This window comes from Bubalus kerabau, chromosome 4 (genome assembly GCF_029407905.1).
Source record: "Bubalus kerabau isolate K-KA32 ecotype Philippines breed swamp buffalo chromosome 4, PCC_UOA_SB_1v2, whole genome shotgun sequence".
Lineage (NCBI taxonomy): Eukaryota > Metazoa > Chordata > Mammalia > Artiodactyla > Bovidae > Bubalus > Bubalus kerabau.
Genome location: NC_073627.1, coordinates 107,961,227 through 107,972,926, shown reverse-complemented (window position 1 = coordinate 107,972,926; position 11,700 = coordinate 107,961,227). Strand labels below are relative to the sequence as shown.

Here is an 11,700-nt window from a genome sequence, read left to right as displayed (position 1 = left end):
AAGCAGGGAGAGTGGTTTGAAGGAAGGCACTGGGAAAATTACGTGTGTGTGTGGAAGAATAAGTGGTACCTTTTGGCCTAAGGGAAAGTTCTATAATAGAAGATGAGGCTGGAAAGGATGGATTTCTGTTTAAGGAAGGGCCTTTGAGGTTGACAGAGGAGCCCAGCCTTCACTTTTTGAACCAAGGTTCATGAGATGGGTAAAGTGGTGCCATGAATAAGATTAAAGTTAGCCAGGTGTGAAGGATGGACTGGTGGAGAGAATTACTAGAAACAGATAATAGTAAAACAAAAATCTGTTACGAAAGGTTTTCCAACAAGGAAGATTTTTATGGAATAATTAGAATTGTAAGCAAGATACAATTAGAATTACAGATGATGATTTGTTGTTGTTCAGTTACTAAGTCATGTCCGATTCCTTGTGACCCCATGGACTGCAGCACACCAGACTCCTCTGTCCTCCGCTATCTCCAGGAGTTTACTCAAATTCATGTCCATTGAATCAATGATGCTATCTAACCATCTCATTCTCTGCCAACCTCCTTCTCCTTTTGCCCTCAATCTTTCCCAGCATCAGGGTCTTTTCCAATGAGTCAGCTCTTCACATCAGGTGGCCAAAGTATTGGAGCTTCAGCATCAGTCCTTCCAATGAATATATTGACTGTTTTGATCGCCTTGCAGTTCAAGGGACTCTCAAGAGTCTTCTCCAGCACCACAATTTGAAAACATCAGTTCTTTGGTGCTCAGCCTTCTTTATGATCCAATTCTTATATCCCTACATAACTACAATCATAGCTTTGACTATATGGACCTTTGCCAGCAAAGTGATGTCTCTGCTTTTTAATACGCTGTCTAGGTTTGTCATAGCTTTCCTTCAATAAGAAAGACTAGGAAGAATGACAACTAAATTCTAAGAAATTGGATCTAGCCAGTGGAATTAAGGCTGTTTTCTTTTTCTTTAATCAAATTTTTTTAATGTGGACATAGTTTATCATTACAGAAAAAATGCACTAAATTTTAAAAAATTGAAAGAAAAAGAGGTGCTGAGGTGGGTATTAATTTTAGATAAAATGATGACTTATACTTTACACTTCTAGTAAGAGAAAGGAAAACAGCTCCTATGGTTTTGGGGCAGTTGGGGATATGGGATTGAAGTTTGGGGAGCAGTCAGTACTTGACACTGTCTTTTGTGAGCCATAGATGCTTCTGGCTGCTTGTGTAGCAGCAGCTGCATTTCCACCGTGACTCCAGCTGAGATCCATGGTTTCAGATTTTACAAGAACACCCTGGTTTCTGAGCTCTGCTTATTCTGCCTCATCCCTTGGCTCCCCCAGTTTAGGGGAAAGAGTGACTTCTTACCATTGCTACTCTCAGTCCCTCATTTGACTTCTCAGCTTTTCCGTTACCTGTGTACCAATTTTCCTGAATTAAATTCCTCTGCTTTCCTAGTTGGACCCTGACTGATACAATTCACTTGTGTACCTAAGCATGTGTATGTTGGGTCATGATATATAATACATTTCATACTGAGAGTAGTTGTTAAAACAGTTGGAAAGCCACAGTCTAGGAAAATAAATTTGAAAGCATGCCGTGGATAGTGCTGGGCTTATTTCTTCTGTTGGGTTTTGATGGCTAATACTGACCTGAAGAACATGAACTTGGGGACTTTTTTTTTTCTTTTAAAAAGAGAAACAGTCTTATATAGAAGAAGGCATCCTGACTGGGAGTGAGGCAACCAAGAGTCTAATCTCTGTAGGTGTCCATGAGCAGGTCATTCAATCATTGGTTCTAGTATATTGTGCTGACTTTGTGCATGGAACCAGAGGTTCTGAGATTGGCATGTATTTTTTAAACCAGGGACTACTGTAAGAGGTTTCAGTGTTAGCATGTCGACACCAAACAGTGGTATATAGTTTGTGACAGTTCATGTGACTAGTGATGTTAGCATGTGAAGGCTGTCTGAAGTCACTTAGTCGTATCTGACTCTTTGCAACCCCTGTGGACTATACAGTCCATGGAATGCTCCAGGCCAGAATACTGGAGTAGGTAGCCTTTCCCTTCTTCAGAGGATCTTCCCAACCCAGGGATTGAACCCAGGTCTCCCACATTGCAGGCGGATTCATTACCAGCTGAGCCACAAGGGAAGCCCAAGATTTCTGGAGTGGGTAGCCTATCCTTTCTCCAGTGAATCTTCCTGACCCAGGAATTGAACTGGGGTCTCCTGTATTGCAGGCGGATTCTTTGCCAACTGAGCTATCAGGGAAGCCCACTCTCAATATACTAACATTAAAAGAAATGAGAAACAGAAAGAGCAGAGAATACATCACCAAATTGGGTGTTTGACGAACATTCAGACTTATACAGCGCTGGGAAGTCCCATGTCACAGCACATCTGGAGTCCCCATTGGGAAAAGGTCCCAAGCAGCACATCTGCTCTGTGGTTGAGACTTCGTTTGAAAGAATAGTCATTATTTATTAAATGATTAATGTTAATATTTAATTAATTAGTTAGTATTAAATAATAATTACTGATGATTATCTAGACTATTAAATTATGTTTTCACTATCTACTTTCCTCAATCGATGAGTAATTATTATGTTAGCATTAGAAATAATAGCTCAGCATTCTTAAGCTCTCAGGAAAATAATCAACATTGATAGGGGCCATAGACCTGCAGAATATCAGGTAATGGTGGTTACAGTTATTAATGTCGGTAAATAAATCACAGCATAAAATGAAGTATCACTTAAAGACAAAAGTCCCCAATAGGTGGATATATTTTTCAAGCAGTTTGACAAAATATAGGTAGAGTGTGAAATGTCACTGTCTTTAAGAGTCGGACACATCCCCAAACCCTAAGTATTAAACAAACAAAAAAATGTTATATATTATGATGTTCCTTTTATCAGCAAATCCTTTATTTTCTCCCCTATTTATTTAAGGAAATAAAGAAAGTGTATTTAAGGATAGTCTATTATCAAAAGGCCACTAATAGTCAGCAAAATAGTAAAATTCCAGCAGACATCACAATGTCCCTGATAAGATAAGCAATTGAATATGCACAATCCCAGACCAAATGTGAGCATTGCCTTTATACCCAGCATTCACTGAAGTCATTGACTGTTCAGTTGACTTTATCTGAAGGGAAGATAAAAGCTTCCTGCCCAGCATTAAACCTTGCCCCATGTAGAATCCAGATGTTCACAACCCCTTCCCCAAACTTTTTATACTTGTTTTATATATTCATCACTTTCAAGCTGATAAAACCATTGAAAACTAAAATAAAACCATATTGTTGTGGGATCTATTTTATCCCTACATGTGGAGAGACCAACTTTTTTTCTTTCTCCCCCAAAGCAGATTATTTATCTCAAGTTCTTTAAAGAGTCATCTAAGGTAATTTTAGTGGTGATTTCTGTTTTTATATGTTCCTGGCTTATTTTCTACTCTTCTCTTGAATTTATATAGAACTTCAAGTATAGAAAAGTGACTGAAATAAGACAACAGCAGATTGTGCTTTTGTGTACTAAACTTGAAGTAAGAATCTGGTGGGTGACGTAATTCAAGTCAAGCAGGAAAACGGTTGCACACAAATAAAAAGGCAGTCAATGGTAACTGAAAGGATAAGTCCTGTAGCAGCTGAAGGTGGTCTAAGAGTAAAAGACCATAATGAACTCTAATAAAACAGTATATGAGGTGGATACAGCATATTCTTCTACCACAGCACTTGGTGGTGGGGCTAGGATATGAGATACAGTGTCACCTTGGTACAGAAGCACATTATCACTCAGAGAAACACAGTACCCATCAAAGGGCATTGAGGGCAGGGGCCTGCCAAGTGAAAGTTAAAATCTTTGAACAATTTGTGACAATGACAACATTTCAGATCCTGAATCTATGTTCTGATTCTTAATGTACAACTGCGCAATGTGTCAGATGTGTCAGAGTCTCAAAAATATGTTGAGGATGACATTTGTAAAACCCTGTCTTGTCTAGTCAATATTATAAGATGGAGTATTATTGAGACGATCCTTCAGGATGAAATTATCCTGCCTTTGAACTTTCTAGAGAAATTTTTTGAGTTCTGTTTTTTTTTTTCAGGGTAGACATGTTTGGACATATGAAATGTGCACACCTATTTTATAAAAGTTATGAAAAAAGATTAATTTATCCAATAAGTATTCTAGATCATTGATGCTGCTGATACCTGTGTATCAGTAATCCTTACCCACTTTGGGAAAGATCCCTTTGAGGAGCTGATGAAATGTATGGACTCCTTCCACAGAAAATACACATTAACATGAACACGGAATTTTGAACACAGCTTCAAGGGATTCTCAAATGTTCTGAAGATCATTTAGATTCCACCTTTCCCCTACCCCATAATGGGTTAGAGACTTGTATTGATGACAAATTACTGGGCAATTTTTACATGAACAGTGCAGATCAGTCTGGGTCTGGAGTTTTACCAAGCTGGCTTAAAAATTCTGACTTCATTCTTTAGTCATCTCCAAGTTGTCTGATCACATTCCTCTTGCTGTTAAAAAAAGGGGTGGGGGGAAGAATAGATAGAACATGATTTATGTATATGTATTCATAATACATGTATTCAGTATTAATGTATCAAGTGCATTATAAAACACAAAATAGAAGCTATAACAGTATGAGATTGAGATAACATAAAAAGATTTAACTGAAAGTCACTCAGTCATGTCCGACTCTTTGCGACCCCATGGACTCTACAGTCCGTGGAATTCTACAGGCAAGAATACTGGAGTGGGTAGCCTTTCCCTTCTCCAAGGGATCTTCCTAGCCCAGGGATCAAATCCAGGCCTCCCACTTTGCAGGTGGGTTCTTTACCAGCTGAACCATAAGGAAAGCCCAGCTTGCTCAAATCATGAGTCTACCATTGAATCGCTTGTTAATATCTCAAGGCAAAATATATGCTTGGGTCAGAATCCATCATTATTGATGGTTTAAAAAAAAAGCGATGGCTAACCTATATTTAAATTTCAAGTAGTCTTGGATAACTGTGAACGCTTTAACCTATTTCTTACCAGATCTAACTGGACTGCGTTGTTCTCACTTCCCAGTGTGGCTGGCGAAGAACCTCAGAGGTTAAAGTGGCAGATTTGATCCTAACTTTCACCTGTCCTTGCATTATCAGATTTATCTCACTCTTCAATTTCTTTGAAGGGATCTTTTCTTTTAAAAAAAAAATTTATTTTTAGCTGTACTGTGTCTCTGTTGCTGCGCAAGCTTTTCTCTAGTTACCACGGGTGGGGGTACTCTTTCTGGTGGTGCGCAGGCTTCTTGCTGTGGTGGCTTCTCTCCTTACAAAGGAAGGGTTCTAGGGCTTGCCGGCTTCAGCAGCTGCACCTCACGGACTCTGGAGTGCAGCCTCAGTAGTTGTGGCATGTGGACTTAGGTGTCCCGAGGTACGTGGCGTCTTCCTGGACCAGGGATACAGGCATTGACAGATGACTCCCAACCACCGGACCACCAGGGAAGACCTGAAGGAATCTCTTAAAGCCACTTGTTTTTCAAACTGATTGGTTAAAACCAGATAACATAATCTGTGCGTGTGTGCGTGCTAAGTTGCTTCAGTTGTGTCTGACTCTTTGTGACCCTATGGACTATAGCCTGCCAGGCTCCTTTGTACATGGGGATCCTCCAGGCAATAAAACTGCAGTGTGTTGCCATGCCTTCCTCCAGGGGATCTTCCTAACCCAGGGATTGAACCCAGATCTCTTATGTATCCTGTATTGGCAGCTGAGTGCTTTGCCACTAGCGCCAGCCACCAACATAATCTGTGGAAACTATTAACTTCAGGCAATGTCAAGTTCTCAAAAGTGAAAGGACCAGAGGGAGCACTGCTCTTACCCTCTGCCTTGCAGGCCCTGCTCTTCTGTTAAGTAGTCTTCAGATACATTATTTGACTGGTATGTGACTGGTTTACTTGGAACCATGTTAAGTTGCCAGGGTAAATGAGTATAATCTTTACAAAGCTCTTTTTTCTTTTTCTCTTTTGGTCTTTACATTTTTTTAATCATTAGAGGAAAAAGGAATAAAATTTCTAATGTTCTTCCCAGATTGCTCACTCCACTTTGGAGAAGACTATCTTAGGCAAATTACTTATTGCCTCTCAGTTTCTTTATCTGTAAAATGGGGATAATATCACATATCTCATAGGGTTAAATGGATTAAATGGCATACATAAAGGTCTCTGCACAGACACCAGAAAATGTTTTAAAGGAGAAATAAAAGGGAGCTGCTATTATGATTACTCTATTACACAACTGCCATGTATGTACTCATGTTATTCCTAGCCTAATTTTAAAACGAAACAAAACCTCCTCTCAATGCTGTTTATATGATAGCAAAAGCCATAGCTTCTCCTCACCTCCCACCTACTCCCACCACCCAAAGCAAAACAAACTCTAAAACACATCAGCCTTTTCAGCTTGGAAAAATAACATATTCTGAACACTTAATAATCTTGTTCAATAACTGAGACCTGCTAAATTCTCTGTGTCAGATAATTTTAATATATATCTCTCATCCTTTCATTCAACAGAAAATGTTTAAACAACCTACAATGTCCTAGGCATCCGGCTAATTGTAGCAGTTTCAAAGATGAATGGAACTTGCTCTACACCCTCCAGGCACTAACCATCTACTGGAGGATACCAAACAAATAATTGCATCAAAGTGATAAGTGCTATCATGGTACAGACCGGTTGCTATGGGAGCAGAGGAGGACAAGCGGTTTCCTTTGCCTGGGGAGGGCAGAGAGGGCAAGGAGGGCCCTTGGAAAGTATCTGGGCTGTAGCTGAGCTTTGGAGGATGTGCTTGGGGAACCTGCATTTCATTGAGAATGAACTAATATATCCAGTCTGGCCCCTTAGTTGCCAGGAGGTCAACCAGGCTTCCTGAGCTCACATATTTTCAGGAGGTCAAGAAAGCTAGTAGAGATCTGTCCCTGCACAGCTGTGGCTGACATGCTAAGAGGTCTGAAATTCATCACAGAATGGATTGGGAATAGACAGAGGCTTTTGAACTAGAGGATGGTATGATCACAAAGAGAAGTGGGGTGGTATTTTGGAGGACTGGCTGTGGAGAATCTAAATTTATTGACTGTTGATTAGAAAAAAGGAGAGAAGTGTTTATTTCCGTAATAAATCCACTTGCTAATTCTGAACTCTTCACTAAATTAAATGTCGTCTGATTCACTTTGTCAAAGTTTAGTTTCCATTACTGTAGATGAAGTCCTCATTCCCTAAATGGTCTTACTTGCTCCTGTTTGAAGCTAGACTACATTTCACCCAGCATGAATAGTTTGCTGGACGAAACTTTAAGCTTCCTGACTTTGTGCATATATATATACAGAGAGAGGGTGTTGTAGCTAGATGTCAATTTTCAAACCCAGTGTCTACTCTGTGCAGGATGTCAACCATGGCCGACTTACATAACAAGTGAATGTAGCCATACAGACATGAAAAAAATGACATCTTTTCCTTGATGTCAAACTAGAAAGAGAAAAGCAAGTTCAGAGAAGACATTATGACTCATCAAAGTCCAAAAGGAAAAGCTTTGTGTGAACCTAGCATCCTGTACAGCCTCCTGGAGTCCTTCTAGCCGCCAACCCTATTTGCTTTTGTGTGATTTTCTGCGAAACAAAATAATCCCATCATTTTCCTCCTTAATATCAGTTGTTAAATTTTGCCTTCCTTTGGAGATGAAATTCACGCTATATGTTCTACAATCTTCTTTTCATGCTGAGTGAAAGGTGCTGCCTTTTCATTTCTCCTGAGCGTAGGCCTTATTTTATAAAATTCCTACTTGCTGCAGTGCAAGCTACAAACAAGACAATTCTTCAGAGTAAAGACTGGAAGGGAGAAGGTGGGGCTTTCTTAACAATGTGAAGGGAAAGGGAGATGCAACATCTATATTTAATCTCTGCTCCCAGTGACAGATTATATTTTTCCATCCCCATCATTGTGCATATAATGCATAGATACCAATCCCTCCAAGTACTGCATCAAAATTTTACATGAACTGAAGAATATACACATGTAACAAAAGGAGTTTTGTTTTCTTCTTTACTTTCCATCTGATAAAACACCAGAAGGAATGAATGACCAGTCTCTTCCGCTAGTATCTCACTAAGATGATTGTTCTCTCTTTGAAATTTGGGATAGCAGGTGAAAATTCTTAAAAGGGATAAAGGGCACTTACTCACAAGGGAATTAAGATGAAGTCATCAATTTCTAAAAATTGGCATATAAGGTTGGCATGCCAGGGAAATGGATCACCGCCCTCGCTTCCAGCCCAAATTAAAACCTTGTATTACCTAATGTATTAAGCATCACCATTGGGTTAAAGCCCTTTTATAGACAACTAGGTTATCTGGCTATATTATTAGCTGAAATTTATTAGGCAATTGGAAGTTCTACTTTTACTACATTGCTAGTTTTGTTTAAGATTTCTCACCTAGTTAATAGTTATACTGGCATAACCTCAGGCAGAAAAACAAGTTCTTACAATAGATTCTTCAGGGCATAATATATTCTACTTCTTTTATATGTGTTATCTTTTGTTGTCTTGAGTTTCACTTTGGGATAGATAGAAAATTATGAAGCTCAGGTTAACAAGCAAGTAGCAAAGCCTTAGAAAACAACAGGGTACGTGATCCTTGACACTCTCAGCCACCTGAAAATGGTGCCCTTGAGGATTCTTCCTCCACCAGCAATGGATCAGCAGCATAAACAATTCTTGCCATTTAATGATCCCATGCAGCATGCTGCAGCAGTGTCTGTTCCACAGCTTCATGCCTTCAACTTATCCACTGCACAATTTTAAGCGCCCTAGAACTGTATTTCAGACCCAGTTGCCCAAATAGAGCCAATTTTGCAACAGTAAAATGGTGTTAAAATAGGATTTTACTCTAGGGGGGAGAAATCTTGAACCAAATAGTCACAGTGCACTTTGCATGACTAAACCGTTACATTACAAAATAAGGGCTATGTCATACTTTTAATAACACTACCATATAGGAACAGTTTTAATGTTGAGTCAAGCACCTACATTCATCTGAGTCTAAAATAATAGGCCCCTGATTTAAAATCTCCTAACATTCTTTCACACTTCATAAAACAAAATAAAATTCTCTCAGCAAACGCTGACCTATTCATCCAGCCAAAGTACTGTATTTCAAGGAAAATGGGAAGGAGAGGTCTCAAACCCACCAAGCGCCAGCAGTTTGCTGTCTGCAACCGTAACTGGTCTTAAATGTGGGCTGGGGCGAAGAGACTACGGACGGGAGAGAATAAGATTTATTATCTATCTTAAATCAAAAGCAGATCCCATGCTTTAACTACCCCTATCGCCCGCCCGCCCCCACGAGGTTGTTCCCCCCCCACCCTTTTTTTTTTTAGGTATGTATCTTACGGGAAGACGATAGGTGAGGGAAGGTTAAAGTGCTGTGTCTGGTCCACAGAGTCAACACAGGGGTTAGGGCGGGTTTGTTTATTTATAAAGCTTTCAGCCTCTCAGCTGTTTTTCCCTCATTGGCATTTGGAAGCTTGCAGTCCTTTAGAAAAGAGACAGATTTGGCAGGAATGTTCTTTGTGCCCTCCTTCCTTTTTACGGGGGAGAAAAGGAACAGATTTATAATTACAGCCTTGGGTGGGGGGCGGGGTGGGGGAGAAAAAGTTTCGGGCAGCACGTCGATGTCTGGTTTTTTTTTTTTTTTTTTTTCATGGTCAACACTGTGCTACAAACAGCTTGGGTGCCACTTGGAGCCTTCCCCCCGTCCCCTCCCTTTACCTCCGCAGGCTCGCTCTGGCAGGCAGAGGCACAGTGAAATTCCAGCACCTTCTTCCCATACCCCTAAACTACTACGCGCTATTACTACGGCTGCCCTCCCTTTCACTTAGCCTCCTCCGCTTCTCAGTCTCCCGTGAGGAGGCCGGCAGGGGCCCCGGAAGACTGACGGGGAAGGATAACGGGCGCCCAACTCCCTCCATCAGGGCTTGGGGCTTTCAGCGTCCTGCGCAGTTTTTCTGCTCCAGGCACAAACACGGCCAGGGAGCCGGCGCCTTGCAGACACACACAGATCCACGCATACTGTAGAGCTGTCTCGATCCACATTCTTGCACACCTCCCCCTCCTCCCTCCCAGAGCTCCGGGAGTCGCCGAGCCGGGCGAGTGACAGGCGCTTCCCGCCAACCCGCGCCCGGGCGGGCAGGGAGGAGCGGCTCGCTGGACCAACTGCGGCGCGTCTTCCGGCGCCCGCGGAGGCGGTGAGGGTGGGACGCGGGGCGGAGCCGGAGTTTAGGAAGAGGAGGGGATGGCTGTCATCAATGAAGTCATATTCATAATCTAGTCCTCTCTCCCTCTGTTTCTGTACTCTGGGTGACTCAGAGAGGGAAGAGATTCAGCCAGCACACTCCTCGCGAGCAAGGTAAATATAACTTACAACTCCTTTCTCCTCTTTCCCCTCCCTCCGGCCTCCGGGCTGCAGCCGCCGCACAAACCCCTCCGGCACCGCGCCGCCTTCGCCGGGGATTATTCATTATTAACCTAATTATTATTTATTGTGCATGCACGGAGACCAAAACAAACAGGCGGGCCAACCGCCGCAGCAACAACAACAAAAAAAGCCCGCCTCCTACCCCGCGGGCCTCAGGTGGAATGCTCTTAACGACAGCTCCTGGGCGGCAGTGGAAGAAACGCGAAAGTTTCATCCGAAGCTTGCTGTTCTAATAATAATAGTAATAATTACTACTTCAAGGAGGCAAGGGGAGGAAAATCCCAACAAACCACAGCCTTGACCCTAGGTAGGCAATCAGTGATGCGCTGCCAACGAAGGTTGCAACACACACACACACACGCACACTCGGCAAGGTTGCAATCCCCTCATTCCCTTAAAAACGGGTTGGGGGGAGGAGGTGGCAGGAGGACCGAGAAGAGTATGGAAACGCTACGGTTCTACTAGAGCAGTCCTCCCGGGAAGAGTTGGAAGGAGAGCGGGAGGAGAGGGCGAGGAGCCCGGGCTGACGGCTGGGCGCCAACGAAAGCGGCTGCCACCAGCTTCCCCAGGACTTGTTTAAAGGGCTCCGGGTGCGGAGACAAGAGCTGGTCGCGGTGGGAGAAGCCGGAGCTGGCTCGCCGAGGCGGTGGCAGCCACCGCCGCGGGGCCGCTGCGTGCGGGATCGGAGGCGTCACCTCCACTTTGCGAGCAGGGATGGGTACGCTGACCCGTAGGCAGGCCTTTAGGCAAAGGGGCTGCCGGGGGTCTGCACCCGGGGCACTGCGGACGACCCTGCCCCTGGTACCTGGTGGCCGCGCGGGCTCGGGTGTTGAAGTTCGGGGTGTCCAGCCCCGGCCACACTGCTGGGAGGGAGGAAAGGAGGGAGGAGGTCCTGAAGAAGGAGGTCGGAGGTGCTCATTGGGCTGTTATCCTGCCCTCCGCCTTCTCGGGTTTGTTTTCTTTTGCTCTTCATCTTTCCCTAGCTTGGGCTTCCGGAACCTCGGGCGTGGGTCGCCGGCGATCATCCGGATGCTAGGGGAGCTCCTGGGCCCGGGAGAGTCACGGTGGCTGCGGGCCGGGGAGGCCATGATCCGGATAATCCTCTCTGCCTGACTGTCACAAACAGGACCCGCGCACACCCTGTGCTGTGGCGTTCGCTGTAGAAG

General features: G+C 43.3%; 1 protein-coding gene and 1 long non-coding RNA gene across 3 annotated transcripts in view; one reads left to right on the top strand and one right to left on the bottom strand.

Annotated features, from left to right (window-relative positions):
- Window positions 1–2,664: 2,664 nt before the first annotated feature.
- Window positions 2,665–11,663, bottom strand: LOC129650067 (uncharacterized). Its single transcript, XR_008713564.1, has 3 exons — window positions 11,340–11,663; window positions 5,058–5,453; window positions 2,665–4,537 (listed from the first exon to the last, which is right to left on the bottom strand). It is a non-coding gene; the product is annotated as an uncharacterized LOC129650067 (long non-coding RNA).
- The window catches only part of SMARCA2 (SWI/SNF related, matrix associated, actin dependent regulator of chromatin, subfamily a, member 2), a 180,861-nt gene continuing 179,487 nt past the window's right edge, over window positions 10,327–11,700 (top strand). Inside the window, exon 1 of one of the 2 annotated variants that reach the window (XM_055578207.1) lies at window positions 10,327–10,465. The gene's annotated coding sequence lies outside the window, so the exon portion shown is untranslated. Of the gene's footprint in view, window positions 10,466–11,156; window positions 11,253–11,700 lie in introns of those variants that run through there. The other variant, XM_055578211.1, reaches the window with a different exon arrangement.